The sequence below is a fragment of the Pectinophora gossypiella genome, chromosome 6 (genome assembly GCF_024362695.1).
Source record: "Pectinophora gossypiella chromosome 6, ilPecGoss1.1, whole genome shotgun sequence".
Lineage (NCBI taxonomy): Eukaryota > Metazoa > Arthropoda > Insecta > Lepidoptera > Gelechiidae > Pectinophora > Pectinophora gossypiella.
In genome coordinates this window covers 11,404,884-11,420,905 of record NC_065409.1, presented here as the reverse complement: position 1 = coordinate 11,420,905, position 16,022 = coordinate 11,404,884, and the positions used below count along the sequence as shown (strand labels likewise).

General features: G+C 37.2%; 2 protein-coding genes across 2 annotated transcripts in view; one reads left to right on the top strand and one right to left on the bottom strand.

The window, feature by feature from the left end:
* The window catches only part of LOC126367544 (vascular endothelial growth factor receptor 3-like), a 103,511-nt gene extending 99,884 nt beyond the window's left edge, over positions 1–3,627 (bottom strand). The window contains exon 1 of the mRNA XM_050011121.1: positions 3,526–3,627. The gene's annotated coding sequence lies outside the window, so the exon portion shown is untranslated. The remainder of the gene's footprint in view (positions 1–3,525) is intronic.
* Positions 1–16,022, top strand: part of LOC126367526 (integrin alpha-IIb-like) — a 363,625-nt gene that overhangs the window by 173,224 nt on the left and 174,379 nt on the right. The window lies entirely within an intron of this gene.

The following is a 16,022-nucleotide window of genomic DNA, read 5'->3' as shown; positions in this document are numbered from 1 at the left end:
CACACTCAAGTCTACTCACTTTCAAACGGACCACCAAGAAGTGCATTGAGCATCATATGAAGTGACATGACGGACATCTTTACAAATGACCGAAAAATAGATAATGGGTTGATATGCTGGTAACCTAAATACCAGGGGCCTGGTTAACAACCATTACAAGTGTAAAATGACTCCAAGCGAAAAATCTGGACACGGCTGAACCGGTGTAGGACCAACCATGGAAAGTCAAACCTTCACCTATATAAATGGGACTTAAAGGAGTCGCCATACTGTGAAAGTGGTCACCCGGATCAAACCATATCTCACATAGTGAACGAGTGCCCTCTGCACCAGTTCCCAGGTGCTATAGCCGAGCTGCATTGTGTGACGGATGCAGCAGAGACTTGGTTAAGGGAGCTTAAGCTGGATATTTGATCCATACAGGATATTTTATTTTTGTCTGCCATACGCAATATTAATAATAACAAGTGTAGAATACTGTTATATGTTTAATGTAGATAGCGAAGTATACATGTGTATCTTGAACAGAAATATTCAGTAAGTAGCTTCATAATGGAAACGCCAAAACCTAGAACCAAAAACAAGATGGGCAGATGTGGTCAAAAACCTGTGCTCGTGCAATGTCTCCGAGAACGACACGTCTGATAGAGCGAAGTGGAAGAGAAAAACGAGGAAGGCCTCATCATCAGATGGGAATAATAAATTCCAAGGAGAGAGAGAGAATGAACACCAAAAAACTATGCTTCTTCTTATCGTGTGGGGTGTGAGGTGGAATATCAACCTCATCAACCTTCGTGTCAGGGTTATTACTGAACCGCCAAAGGCCCCTGACATGGCTCATGTAACGACTGCATACTTACATCAGTAAGTAGTAACCGGCACCAACGGTTTAACGTGCCTTCCGAAGCAAGAATCATCTTACTTTCGGACTATCAGGTGATCAGCCTGTAATGTCCTAACCAAACTAGGGATCACAAAGTGATTATTGTGATATGTTCCCACCGGGATTCGAACCCGGGGTCACGGATCGTGAGCCCATTGCTCAACCACTGGACCACGGAGGCTGTTGACCAAAAACCATTGCTTAGGACTGTTGTTCACTCCACATTCATCGCGCATTTCTTCCGAGGATAAAGAGGATTATCTTCATTTTATCATACAATCAATAAATATAATATATCAATAAGATACACGGCGTCGAACATTTCCATTTGCCACCAAATATGGCCGGATCGGATTACAATCCATCATTCTAATCCAACGGATTACTGTAGCAAAATGATTAGTAGGCACACAATATATGGCGAAATTCTCACGTTCTGTTCAAAAATGTATTCTCAGTATTAAACCGTAGTCACTAATGGGGTAGACACGAGTAATTAAACTTACTTACCTAATTAATAAAAAATATTATAATCTGCAGGAGTTTTTCGAATCGAAATAATTATTTTGATCCACAAATTCATTTTATTAAGTTAAAATGCTTTTTGTTATCATGTATGATATTGTTGTTGTGTCTTATATTGTATGATTGAGTTACTTCTATTTTTGTATTTCTATTTTTTTTTGATATATCAAAGAAAGAAAATTTGCAGTGCCCCGACGGGGTGTCATGTTGGAAGTGCTAAATAATTAATTTAAGAACCTTTGTACGCATGATTGCACCAATAAAGAATTGAAGAATTAAAAACAAATTGCGGCCACTTTTGACACGAAATCCCAAGATGGGTATGATGAACCAACGCGGTGCGAGGTGTGCCACTGCACCGTGCGTCGAAATGGGGGCGGGGGGGGGGGGGGGGGGTGTCAAAATCAACCAAGAGTGGTCCACTCGGAAAATACCAAGTGGCCGTAAACAACATTTAAAAATAAATAAATAGGTAAATTTTGTTGGCGTTAAACTAATCGAAAAATTTTGAATTTTAAGGGGCTGAAAGGTGCCACTTTGAGGTCTCGTACCACCTAAATATTTTGCTAGGGCCATCACTGTGATGAATGTTATGGTGACTCCAATCGCCTATTAGAAAGGACACAATCCCTTTATTGGGTTTTATGACATACCCGGAAAGACAAGCAGCCGAATGTCTTTTGTTTTTAATTTGCTCCCAGTCCATAGAACAGAATATCTCTGTTTTTTTTTGACGTGACTTATTGTAGATTTGCCGCAGATGGCATTAACTACTTGGCCGGACAAATGGGGAGCGCTGAAGGCTCTCACCCGGTACAACGTTTAAGACAACAGGCCTGACCGTGTCTAGTTGGGCGCGAACCTCGGCTCAGGGCGTCGTCTGAGAGGAAAAATATTTGAAAGAATTAATCGACCCTAGTGGGTCGATAACGATAAGAGCTGATTGAGAGAAATCGTCAACCACGCCGGCGGGGTCGGTATTTGAGTCCTGAAGTGTTTGGTGTCGCGAACTGATTTGCTGCCTCTATGGCTAGAGTAATCGGGTCGTCGGGATCGTATATTACGTCCTTCGGACGCCGATACTTTTCAGTACCGTCCCTAAGCGGGATGTATTCGGAAGCCGCAACTACTAGAGGATTTGGGTGGTGCGGAGGATATCTCTGTGAATGTGCATATATCTTCTACGGTGGTGTGGGACATCACTGCGATATCTGATCGTAATGCGACGCGATTCGATTGCGTAGTGAGGAAACAGCCTTGGAATTTCGGATCAAAAGTAACTGCAAATTCTTTAGCTTACTTGTGGCTCTGCCTACACCATTGAAGATGACGATGACGTTAGGGTTATGAATGTATCTCGGGGTGCTCTTCCGTAAACCCGCAGTGGAGGTGCGCATTTCGAAGGTGCGTGAAGTATTCTTTATACATTGTGACTTATTGTAGATTTACCGCAAAACTCTTAAAACTACTTAGCAGGACAAATGGAGAGCGCCAAGAGCTCGTATCCGGTTTATAGGTTGCGAGAAATCTATGCCCAATAGTGGTATATATTTTAGGAGATTACGTAATTAATATACATGTTGCAGTAGTTTTAAACGGATGAGACGTTCGTCAATGAGTTTGAGTAATGAAATTGAAAAATAAAAAATATAATGAATATATTAAATGAGAAGTTATGACTTTTTAACTATTAATTACAAAAAATATCATGACCGAAATTAAAAATGATGAGAATTAACTACGTTTTATAATTCATTATAAAGTTTCAACATTAATAATTAATTTAAGAAAAAAACATAAATTTATCTCTCCTTAAAATTCTCAAGAAATATCTAATTATTACATAAGAAAAGTTACCGTGTGTATAACTTTATCGTATCAATTTCCCAATAAATATGAAAACGTAATAAAGCCGTAGGTTTTTTTTTAATAAAAAAGACTTATTAATACATACCACCGTTATTTTGGAGTTTCAAATAACAAAAAATTGTTAAAAATATTCCCAACGGAATAAAACTTTTTTGTCCTATTCGATATCAATGCACAGGTACATATACTTTTGAAAAGGTCCCAAAACACGGGGAAAAGTAAGCACGTCGTAACAAAAGTGCACTTACCACTGAAATAACCACTTGGGCCGCTAGTCCCCTTCACTACAATTCACAGTTTTCATTCCAAACACTCAAAATGTTTACTCTTCCCGCCCTCTGCGAACTCCGAAGTACTACCGCGTAGCTAGGTGCTACGCGACCGACCTGCTACGCGCCTCCGCTACGACTGTGGGGTGCGGACGTAGAGTGCGGCTTCATAATCACAGTACTTATTTAAAACTATCATGTGCATTAACTTTAGAGAAAACTCTCATAATTTCACACTCCAAGGTAATAAAATGCACTGGGGTACGAAAGTGCTGGGATTTATAGAACTGTTTACTTACTTCGCGGATTTTTTGGAGTCTAAACTTATTTGCGTATTCTTTTCCATTTTTATGACACCTAAGATTTAATGTTTTGAGTTGAAGAGATACTGTACATATGTCGGTATGTTATATGTATACTTTTTTGTACGGCTTGGGCATCCTTTTACGCCCACGTACGCGCATTCTTTGAAAATGATCATTGTTGGTAGCTCAACGCTCCGTTTGTCTGGCGAAGTAGTGAATATCATTAAAAATATACATTTAATAATCCAGTACGGTCACGAGCATTAATATGTATACACTTTGGTACCATGTCACATTAACTTTTTTGACAAATTGAACTGTAAGTCTCACTAAATGTCAAATATGTTAGTGCGACAGAGTACTAAAGTGACTGTACAACACAGCGATAGATACTACACATGACATAATCCGCATCACTAAAAGACCACTTGCAATCAGTGATGTCTCGTTCCCGGAAATGTCCCCAAAGTGGGAATGTTCCTGTGGTAAAAACTCTTTAATGGAAAAGTTCCGACAGCCTAAAGGTTGGGTAATTTCTTTTTACATAACTTTTGCACCTTTACACTGCCGGTAATGTGCCCAAAGCGAAGTGAAGAGCTTGCAACAGCACATAGTACTGAAGACCTAAATCGACGCAATGATACAATGAACCCTATCGTGACAGATTATCAACCTATCGCCTATAAAGTTTGTCCACCACGTCGAAGAGAACATAATCCTTTTAAGAAGCTTCGTCACGATGCAATCAGGCTAGGATTTGCGATTGTAGGGTTAGGAAACCAGTAATAGACGTCCGACCCTTTTTTTAATTATGTCAAAACTATTTACTTAAAAGTTTCATAGACATTTTTTGTCACTTTGAATAAAATACATCTGAATTGTCATCTACCCTGGTGGGTTAACCAAGTTGCAAATGTTTACGACATTCGACAGGTTTTTTTTACGTGACTTATTGTAGGTTTAGTAGTAGTAGGTTAGTGTAGCTTGGCCGGAACAGTGCAGTCGACAGTCACAGTGATAAAAATATATGTGATTGACATAAGGTGACATGTCAATTCCGTATATTTTTATTATTGTCACATAACATGTCGATTGTCAAAATTGTTTACAACTTGGCACGTGTCGTATGACCGTTTTTTGAAAACGTCATAACTCATTATTGCAGAAAAAATCAATCTGTTGAATTCTGCTGACGTTTGTATATGTTCATGTCTGTTATATTTATAAGAATTTTTTTGTATGGTACGCTCACATGGATGTTAGTGATATCCAAACGAAAACTTTGCGCTCACATGGGTGATCCAACCATGATTCTGAGTTGATATCAAGCGGAATTGTAATGTTTCCCAAAAGTATGGACAGCAAAGAAAAAAAAAGAAAAAAGAAAATTATGGAAGTGTGGAGTATGGAAAAGTATGGAACTAAAAATAACTAAAAAGGCACTAAAATTTTCATCAATTTTCGAGAGGAAATTCCACTTGAATCATGGTCTGCATCGTCCCCCTCAGTAGTCAGTACGATGTGACTAACACCCTGTACAATAAAGAATAAATAGAAAATTAACCATGTTTTGGCAATTTGTAAAAAGTACATCTAGGTGTCATATACTCAGATCGTCACTTGTTCGGATATCGCACATATTGCATCGCGTCATGAGGAAGCTCGCTTGCTTTAACGACACGTTCGAGATGACAAGCATTTTTCCGATCTTCCTCGTCCAGCGGAGAAGTTTAACGAGACCCATGCATTTATACGTACATATAGCTACCTCCATATTGCGCTTCTATGTCGGACTGCGAGCGAATGAAAACAGAACATCCACACCTGCTTCTTCCCAGGCATTTTGTAAAAACCGTCCAAGCCGTAGATTCCATAATAGCCCTCGGATAGTACGTGTCTCACATCTTAGTGTTACGGGTTTGAGTCCCGGCTTGGGCTCGAAACCACTGAATTCGACTTTATGACTTTGAATTCCTCTTAGGATCATAGCTTACCGGGTGGCCGTAAAAACATTAAAAAAATAGGTAAATTTCGTTGGTCGTAAACTAATCGAAAAATTTTGTAATATAAGGGGTGAGGGGTGCCACCTTGATGTCTCGTACCACCTAATTATTTTGCTAGAGCAGCCACTGTGATGAATGTTATGGTGACAATCCTATCGCCTATTAGAAAGGACATAATACCTTTGTTGTTTTTTACGATATGCCCGGGATTTGTTTTGGTGAGGTAAATCAAGCTCGCTCCAAGCTCGTATCGGTGCGGGGCGAAGGGTGTCCCTTCTACATGTGGTATTGTTTACTCTATGCTATTACACAACAAATACAATGGTACCATTGCGCGAGCACAGCATTGCGTTAGCTAGAATCTCGGCCACAGTTTGTGTTAACCACCGTTACTGCACAGATCACTATTTGCAACCACTATTTACTGCCCATGTGCTAACTGTTGAGGTTTGCAGTAAGCCTTTTCCGATAGCGCGATACGCAAAACTGTTTCGTTTTTAGCAGTGAAGGCTTGTGAATTACGTGTAAGTAACTTTGAACATTATCGCGTTATTCCGTAAAGGTAAATGGTATTGTCGTATTTAGTGTGTACCTCTTTATTTAAAAATAAGAGGATTTAAAAAAAAAAACCTACTTGAACCCATAACCCTTGATGCGGGCGCCGGGCGCGATTTTGTGTCATAACATAAGGTCACGAATACATTTTCAATTGGAGAAGTCATATGCATGATTTATTTATTTATTTATTCAATTCAATTCACAATATAGCTTACAGCCAACACCAAAGCACTTATATGTTAGTCATAATAAAAAGGATGCATTAGGTACTTATTACATTAACTAAGTACCCACGCCTCACCAAGCTTCGTCGTGTTAGTTTATAATTATTATGCAGTGACAGAATATGAGCATCATAGCACATACTTTAAAGCTATTTTGATAGGAAAGGTCGACACAACAAGAAATAATTGTTCAAAAACAACCAATGAACATTACTCTTACCTACTTCGAAACTGAACATGGACATCTTACCTAAGGACTTTCTCGATAAGATTATTTCTCGTGTAATCTCCGTTCTTAAAATGACGGTGGAAAAAACACCTGGGTTTTTCATCGAACATTTTTTCCCAATTCATTTAAGCCTAAAATTTTGTGCTTCATTAAGTAACGTGAATAGGCTTAAAAGAAAATTGGTGTCTATATTTACCTTCTAAAGTAAATGACCGTTCTACAAACAGAAACAAGTTCGTGCTTGTTTTATAATAGATTGAGATGGGATTAAAGCAGTTTGGAAAAGTCGATTCTTCAAAGAAATTTCAGGCTCACGCTTCTATCTAGCGTTTATGCCCCATTTATCTTTGGAAAGGCTGTGAGAGAAGCAGTGGGATTAAAACAATTATCTTATATTCTCTTTTACTATCGTGTGGGTTGTGAGGTGAATTACCGACCTTATCAACCCTGGTGTCAGGGTTATTATTGAGCCGCCAAAGGCCCCTGACATGGCTCATGTAACGACTACTTACTTACATCAGTAAGTAGTGACCGGGACCAACGGCTTAACCTGCCTTCTGAAGTACTGATCATCTTGCTTTTTGACAATCAGGTGATCAGCCTGTAATGTCCTAAGCAAACTAGGGATCACAAAGTGATTTTTGTGATATGTCCCCACTGGGATTCGAACCACGGACCACTGGACCACAGAGGCCGTTATGAGATGGGATTAAAGCAGTTTGGAAAAGTTGATTCTTCAAAAAAATTTCAAGTGCACGCTTCTATCTAGCGTTTATGCCCCATTTATCTTTGGAAAGGCTGTGAGAGTAGCCGTGGGATTAAAACAATCATGTTATATTGTTTTGTTTGTTCAACGGGAAAGGTATAGAGTGCGTTTTTTTAGTATTGTTTGTCCACGGGGCACCGGAGGGTCGACGTTTGACATATTGCTTAATGTTAGCTTAGTGACCCAACGTGTGTACACAGAAAATGGATTAATAAAATCAACAGACCGCAAAACACTTATTCAATATGTCTGCGATTCAACGAATTGACGTTTTTATTAAACGTAATTAGTAACAATTAGCAAAATGTCAAACGTCACAAAAACAGATTTACATGATATTGAAATGTTGATGGAATAGTAAGGCTAAAATTCTGTTTTAAGCAGGGTAATTCCGTTATTCAAAACTTTGAAAATTACGCTTTGAATTCTGTTAAAAAATACAAAATACTTAATGAAAATTTTGTAGGCAGGTAAGTAAGTAGAAAGTACATGAACATTGAAAGAAAAATTGATCAAAATTAATTCATCAATAATCTAAGAGCCTCGCTCTTATCGGTGTAGCATTCTCTATGCTACTTTTTTTAGGGAAAATAGAGCAATGGTTTCCCTCCTACCGTCCGCCTCGCAGTACACTCTGTCTGGCGAGAGATAAAAAATAAACAAAATTAAAATATACTAAATATAGAGAAATAAAATTTTGCTACAAAAAAAAAGCTTAGATACCTACAGTCTACATTCCCATCATCATCATCATCAACGTACTGGACACAACTATTATAACGCAAATATATAAGTCTTTGGCACAATCAGTCATGAGCTACTGCATTCCAGTTTGGGGTGGTGCGAATAGAACCAACTTCTTAGACCTAGAAAGGGCCCAGAGATGTCTTTTGAAGGTAATTCATTTTAAACCATTTAGGTATCCTACAGCATCTCTTTACCTACAATCAGATGTCCTCACAGTTAGGAAGTTGTTTATTATGTGTTCCATTCTCAGAGTGCATAAAACTCTTCAGTTTGATTCAAATTTACTGCAGAGACGAAGACATTACCAGGTAGCCCTCGAGCCTGAAGTTAAAACTGTTTATGCTCAAAAACAATTTGCTAAGTTGTCCACTCATCTTTACAACTATATAAACAAGGAAACAAACATATATCCTAAAACGACACGTGACTGCAAAACTACCCTATACGGCTGGATCAAGAGTAAAACCTACGACGAGATTGAGGCAATGCTAAAGATAGGCGAGTAAGCTCATGTTTGTTTTATTTTATTAGGTAGGAAGGTAGTTGTTTACTATAAATTGCATAAAATATTAAGCATGGTCACACTCAAACAGTTGTTACCTTACTGGAATAATGTAAATTAACATTTACACTTACACTCTCAACACACTAATACTCTCTCTCTCACACACACACACACACACACACACACACACACACACACACACATACACACACTAACACCACTAATATAGATCTTATAAGTTTACACACATACCCACTTGTTTTTATTGTTCCTCTTTTTTTTTTTTTTTTTTTTTTTTTTTTTTTTATTATTGTTTTTATTTTCTTATTTTTCTTTATTGTTCATTTATTTTGTACTTCTTTATGTTTACTTCATTACCAATACCAATGTATCACATAGAAGAGCGGGGCTACTAACACAAGTAAATATTTGCTTAAAAGTTGTCCCAAACACGAGTATTGTATTGATTTTTGGTAAATAAATAATTTTTGAATTTTGAATTTTTGAATTTTTGAATCATCATCAGCCCATTAACGTCCCCACTGCTGGGGCACGGGCCTTCCCTATGGATGGATAGGGAGATGGGGCCTTAAACCATCACGCGGGCCCAGTGCGTATTGATGGTTATTAACGACTGCTAATGCAGCCGGGACCAACGGCTTAACGTGCCTTCCGAAGCACGGAGGAGCTCGAGATGAAAACTTTTTTTTGTGGTCACCCATCCTATGACCGGCCTTTGCGAAAGTTGCTTAACTTCAACAATCGAAGACCAAGCGCGTTAACCGCTACGCCACCGAACTCCTACGTCTACATTCCCAATGTACTTTTAAAATCCACTCAAAATTATTTAACTACTGTGTCAAGAAAACCGGGTCTTATGGGGATTAAAATAATGATACGTAGAAATAGGCTCCAAGATACTACAAATTATATCCCATCAAGCTGACATCCCTCCGCGGCGTATAATTTGACCTCCCTAACTTGATAGATAATCACAATATATTATAATAACCTGTTTCTATGAATAAATAATGATCAACCAAAACTATAAGTACAACTCTTGATACATTATATTATACATAATTTACCTACATAATGTGAGCCCGTGATCCGTAGTAAGGTGGGCAGAGTTGCTAGTAATCAGAAGACAATACTTATAAACCGTATGGATTCTTGAATACTTACTATCAATGGGTTCTTAAAACCAGTAAAACATAACAAATATTAGTAAGTATAGGTGTACAATGAGACTGTCCTTTGTTTGGTAAGGACTTTTCTGGCTTGAATCACCTGATTGTCCGAAAAAGTAAGATGATTCCGTGCTTCGGAGGGCACGTTAAGCCGTTGGTCCCGGCTATTAGCCGTAAAAACACCTCCACCAACCCGCATTGGAGCAGCGTGGTGGAGTATGCTCCATACCCCCTCCGGTTGATTGAGGGGAGGCCTGTGCCCAGCAGTGGGACGTATATAGGCTGTTTACGTTTTACGTTAGGTGTACAATACACCCTTTCCTCGCCAACTATGTTGAAGTCCCGTGTAATAGGGAACATTATTGTCATTAACCAGGGACAACTCCTAGAAACCACGTGATATCAATAATATATATTCCAAACAGGAATTGAAGCTCGTAAAGTCGAATTCAATGGTTTAGAGCCCGAGCCAGGATTCAAACCTGTCACATAAAGATGTACTTACGTCACATGTTTATTTATTTATAGGCATTAGGAGAGCTTCGTCATTGGAGTCCTTTAAACGGCAAGTCAAGGCGCATTTCCTTACCTCTATTTCCTCTTCATCTTCATAATATATCTACTCCTTTTCTTCCATAGTATATGTAGTAGTTTAAGTAGTGATATTTATTTATTAAAACAATTATAATTATGTGTATTATTATTATGTAGTTTATGTAGTCGAAAGTGTATTTATTTTTATATGCACAAGTATTCCCATGCTGCACTATCCCGCTATATTACTTAATATTCAATATCTCCTATACTTAAAGGTTGCCTCGAAGAGATTGCTACTTAGCAATAAGGCCGCCTATTGTACTAATTCTATTTCTCTTTTGTTTTGTATTTTGTTTTTTCCTGTTTGTGCAATAAAGTATTTGTTATGTTATGTTATGTTATGTTAAAGTACAACCACATCACATATATTAAAATATTTTACATTTATAAGGTTACGGTATTGTGACTAATATATATGACAATTACGGCGTACATAACTTATACAATTAAGGGTATTAAAAATACATGTACATGTTCCCGGGCTATCACGGATTTTTAAAACGATAAAACATGCAGTTGACCGATTTTAATGTCATTTTTTCCTTCGATTCCAGCACAGAAGCCTATTAAACCTATTAAAAAAGCTAGTTTCCAACTAGTCAAATCAGATACTTAATACTAAATGTCAAAACACAAAATTACTATGGAATTTATACGAAATAGCACAGTGTGACGTCATAGAAAAATGTGATAAAATGTCTGACATATTATTACGTAATTAAAACCCATAATAACGGGTTCTTACCGCGTTTAAATGGGGATATGAGACTCCGTTAAGAACCCGTTATTATGTGTTTTAATTATGATAATAGCCGCGTAAACTTAAATCAATGTATATTATTACGTTTTTCTTGATTAAAATTCATAAATAAGTTAAATAGGAAAAAGAAAATGCTTTTCATTAGTTCTATATCTATCTTTAAATAGTAATCATACATACATACATAAACTCACGCCTATTTCCCACCGGGGTAAACAGAGACTATAGAATTCCATTTGCTTCGATCCTGACACACTTCTCTTGCTTCCTCCACATTCATCAATCGCTTCATACACGCATGCCGGTTCAGAGTAGATCGTATCGAACCTTTTCTAAGGACATCTCCAATTTGGTCATCGTAAGTCCTTCTCGGTCTTCCTCTGCCAGCCCTACCATCAACTTTCGCTTTATATACCGCTTAAATAGTACTTAATCAGAATTTCATAATTTATCTTAAACCTAGTACACGACTCATTTACCTACTTAATAATTCTAAGTACAGTATAAAAGGTATGTTATATATTTATTTGCATGTATTTGTTGTTAAGTTGTATGCATAGTTTGTACCCGCAATCTTTCAATTTTTTTTTTTTACCTTTTTCCTCACCTTATGGTTGTCTGGAAGAAATCGCTTTAAGCGATAAGGCCGCCATTTGCCATGTACTTAGTTAAGAGACTTTTTGTAATTATTTCTTTTTATTTTGGTGCAATAAAGTGTATTTGTATTGTATTGTAAAAGGCCAAAGACACAAAATAAACGAAGTTATCATTGAGTAAAATAACGAGGGAAGGACTCTCATTTTTTTCCTATACATCACGAATACGTCGAATTTAATTAGGAATGTTGTTTTTGTGGAACAGAGAGGGGCGAATAAGTTTTCCTTTGATTAACCTCAATTCTTCAGACGGTTTCTTTTTTATGGTATCCTGTAATCGTTGTCTAAGGCTAGTGTAGAAATACTAGGTGTAACTTATAAATTATATTTACAACGTTCCTAAAACGTCGCTTTTTCAAAGAACGTCTAAGGCCCTGTGCTGAGGGTTTTCTAGCAGCTTCTTTCCCCGGCTGTGTAGGTTGTGAGAAGCTGCAGTATTTTAACGGATGAGACGTTCATTACGTAAAAAATGTCGATACAAAGTGTAACTATGTTACGTAATGAATAAAAATATTTTTGAATTATGCTTATTTTAATACAAAAATCGTTCGTACGGAAAATCGACCCAATCTGTTCTGTAATTTATGAATAAAAACTTAGTTTTACAATTTGTATTATTTTAATTTCCTAATTTGAAAAAGAGGACAAGTTGTTATTTTATTTATTTGTGGATACACAAAAAGAACATTACATAGATTACAGATAAGCTTATCTCTTACAGAGATTTCTGCCAGCTGACCTACGTGACAAGAGAGATTATTAGCAATGTATAATAAAATTCAAGGGTGTTATAATATATAATAATAATAATAATAAATTGTTTATTTCAAAAGATGTACAGCTTACTTAACATACACATTTACAATTTTACATGGTTTTACATTATTTCTAAAATATAATAAACCATCGTATCCTAAGCGAAGTTCTTACTTGAGACTTGTGTTATAGGATACGAAGATTCTCTGTTACATGGGTAGGTGATATAACCGCCAATATACATGGGTTTTAAGTATTATTTGTGTGGAAACCGTACAGCGTGTTTATAACATAACATAACATAACAAATACTTTATTGCACAAACAGGAAAAAACAAAATACAAAACAAAAGAGAAATAGAATTAGTACAATATGTGTATGTGTGTGTCAAAACACTTAATTGACTGATTTATTTAGGCTTTTTAAATTACGGTTCTTTATATTCTGAATATTCTTAAAAAAAAAACCTCTCCAAAGAAGTGATAAAGTCAATATTGCCCAACTTGGAACAATCGTTAATGAGGTACGACCTACTTAGCTCATTATAATTTTTGTTAGGCATAATTATATTATGTTTTACTTAGCAAGTAACACACCAAGAATTTGTTATTAGGGCATGAACTGTTTCCGAAAGTAAACAGATATTTTAGCTCCAGCTTTAATAATGTTCTTCAAAAACACACGCCTAAAACTGTTGTAAGAAAACATACGTAAGTACATAATTATGTTTGTACATAAATCCACGCCCATAATCGATGGGAGGGGGGGGGGGGCAGAGGTAAGTATTCAGGGGGGTTAAAATGGCCACATCGAAGCAATTCATCTAAGAAAGCAATATTGCTATTTGACATTTGTTTGCATTGCGCACTTACTTTTATATGCGCAAATGTCAAATTGCAACATTGATTTCTTAGATGAATTGCTTGGATGTGGCCATTTTAACCCCCCAGAAGACAATAGGCTAGTTTTGTACGAAAAAGCACATTATGACGTCATCGAAAAACGTGATAAATTCTCGGACTTACGAGTATTATTACGTTTTTCATGATTAAAAAGAATAAATTGTGTCAATAAACATGATTAAAACAGTAAAATTAAAAAAAAATGTTTTCATTACTTATAGATCTGTCTTTATCAGAATTTCATAATTTATCTTGAACCTAGCTCTAGGACCAATTCTTCCTCTTCTTTCGTATAGGTTGTGATTTGTGAGATCAATGTCCAACCTTATCAACCCTTTTGTCAGTAAAATTGAGCCAACAAAGGCCCGTAACATGACTCATGTAACGGCTACATACTCACTTAAGTAAATTTTAGCCAAAACCGACTGCTTATCTTACCCTCCGAAGCACGGATCATCTTACATTATACGACTTTATAATCTGTGGTTGTCGGTGCAGGTTGCAAAATTATCAATTTTTGTTTCATAACCTAACTTAAGAACGTTATATTGTGCAATTGTTTGTTAACCCCAATAAAGCAAAAAAAGACAACTTGCAAACTTTAGGCTCTGAGTCTTAAGAACGGTATACTTAATGACAATTTCAAATTACTCGACCATTATAATTGTTCTCTGTAAGTTTTTACAACATGACCGAGAAAAAAACAATTGAAGATGATTTGCTTTTTTATTCTGTTTTGCTCCCAATCCAGCACAGAACGTACTGCATAGAAATAATATGGAAAACTGAAAGAAAATCTAAACAAGCAACATTGCGCTTTTACTAGGCGCGTATTATTATTCGAGGCATCGTAGAAACGTATTGCACTGTTATTTTGTCGCAAATTGGCATAGAAACGGCGATACGGCGTGATAATACGGTCGTAACCACACTCCCACCATCTTTAGGAGTTTTAGTACACCGTCGTGTCCTTGGCAAGCGATTTGTGGCTACCCAATGTAAGCGTCCTTCCTCACGGCACAATACGATGTCGTATTGATCTCCTATAACGATATGATTGCCATTATTAGACTACGTAGCTAGCATAGCTTATAACATAACTGTCGTGCTTCGGAAGTCGTTGGTCCCGGTTACTACTTACTGATCTAAGTACGTAGTTGTTACATGAGTCATGTTAGGGGCCTTTGGCGGCTCAATAGTAACCCTGATACCATGGTTGATGAGATTGGTAATCCACCTCACAACCCACACGATAGAAGAAGAGCTTATATACGTCCCACTGCTAGGCACAAGCCTACTCTCTATCTGGATTGGAGCATACTTCACCACACTGCTCCAGTGTGGGATAGTGAAGATTTTCTTAGAAATCAGAATCATGTATTCAACGTAATTATCACGGTTAAACTTGTTGAAGGTCAATATAACATTTTTGAATCTACGTCATTTCGCAAGGTTATATGGTTGAGAAGAAATGACAAGAAACAACTGCAACAGCAACACAACTTTTAAATCAATGTAGGTATACATTACAAGTTATTTAAGTAATAACTAAAGGAACACATTTTATACCAGGCATTTTAATGGAGTTAGACCAGTTTTAATGACGTCATAACTCACTGTTTCATACAGACAAGACATGTTTTGCCGTTTCGAAAAAATCTATGCTTTCATATACCCTGTACACAAATTTTCACTTGTGTCGTTACCGGACAAATCCGGATGAATCTTTGTGATCCCTAGTTTGGTTAGGACATTACAGGCTGATCACCTGCTTGTCCGAAAGTAAGATGATCCGTGCTTCGGAAGGCACGTTAAGCCGTTGGTCCCGGTTACTACTTACTGTTGTAAGTATGTAGTCGTTACATGAGCCATGTCAGGCGTCTTTGGCGGCTCAGTAATAACCCTGACACCAGGGTTGATGAGGTTGGTTCTCCACCTTACAACCCACACGATAAGAAGACGCCGTGGGGACGGTCGCTTAGTCGTTATTGGAGCTGCGGGTGACAGCCATACAGTATAATATGTAGGACAAATATTATAATAAGTGGCTGTGGTTGTTTTGACTATAGTCTATTTTGTATGATTAATGGATTAGTCTAGGCTTAGCTAAAATTGGATTAGGCAAAGAGGCAATAAGAATAATTACATATAGATCTGCAACTTAAACACGTTATTTAAAGGTTACTATAACGTTAACCCGTCAGGGTTAAGTCATTCCATAATCGATGGGGACAAAACATTCCCCACCACTATATTCCACGGCGGGTTGGTGGAAAA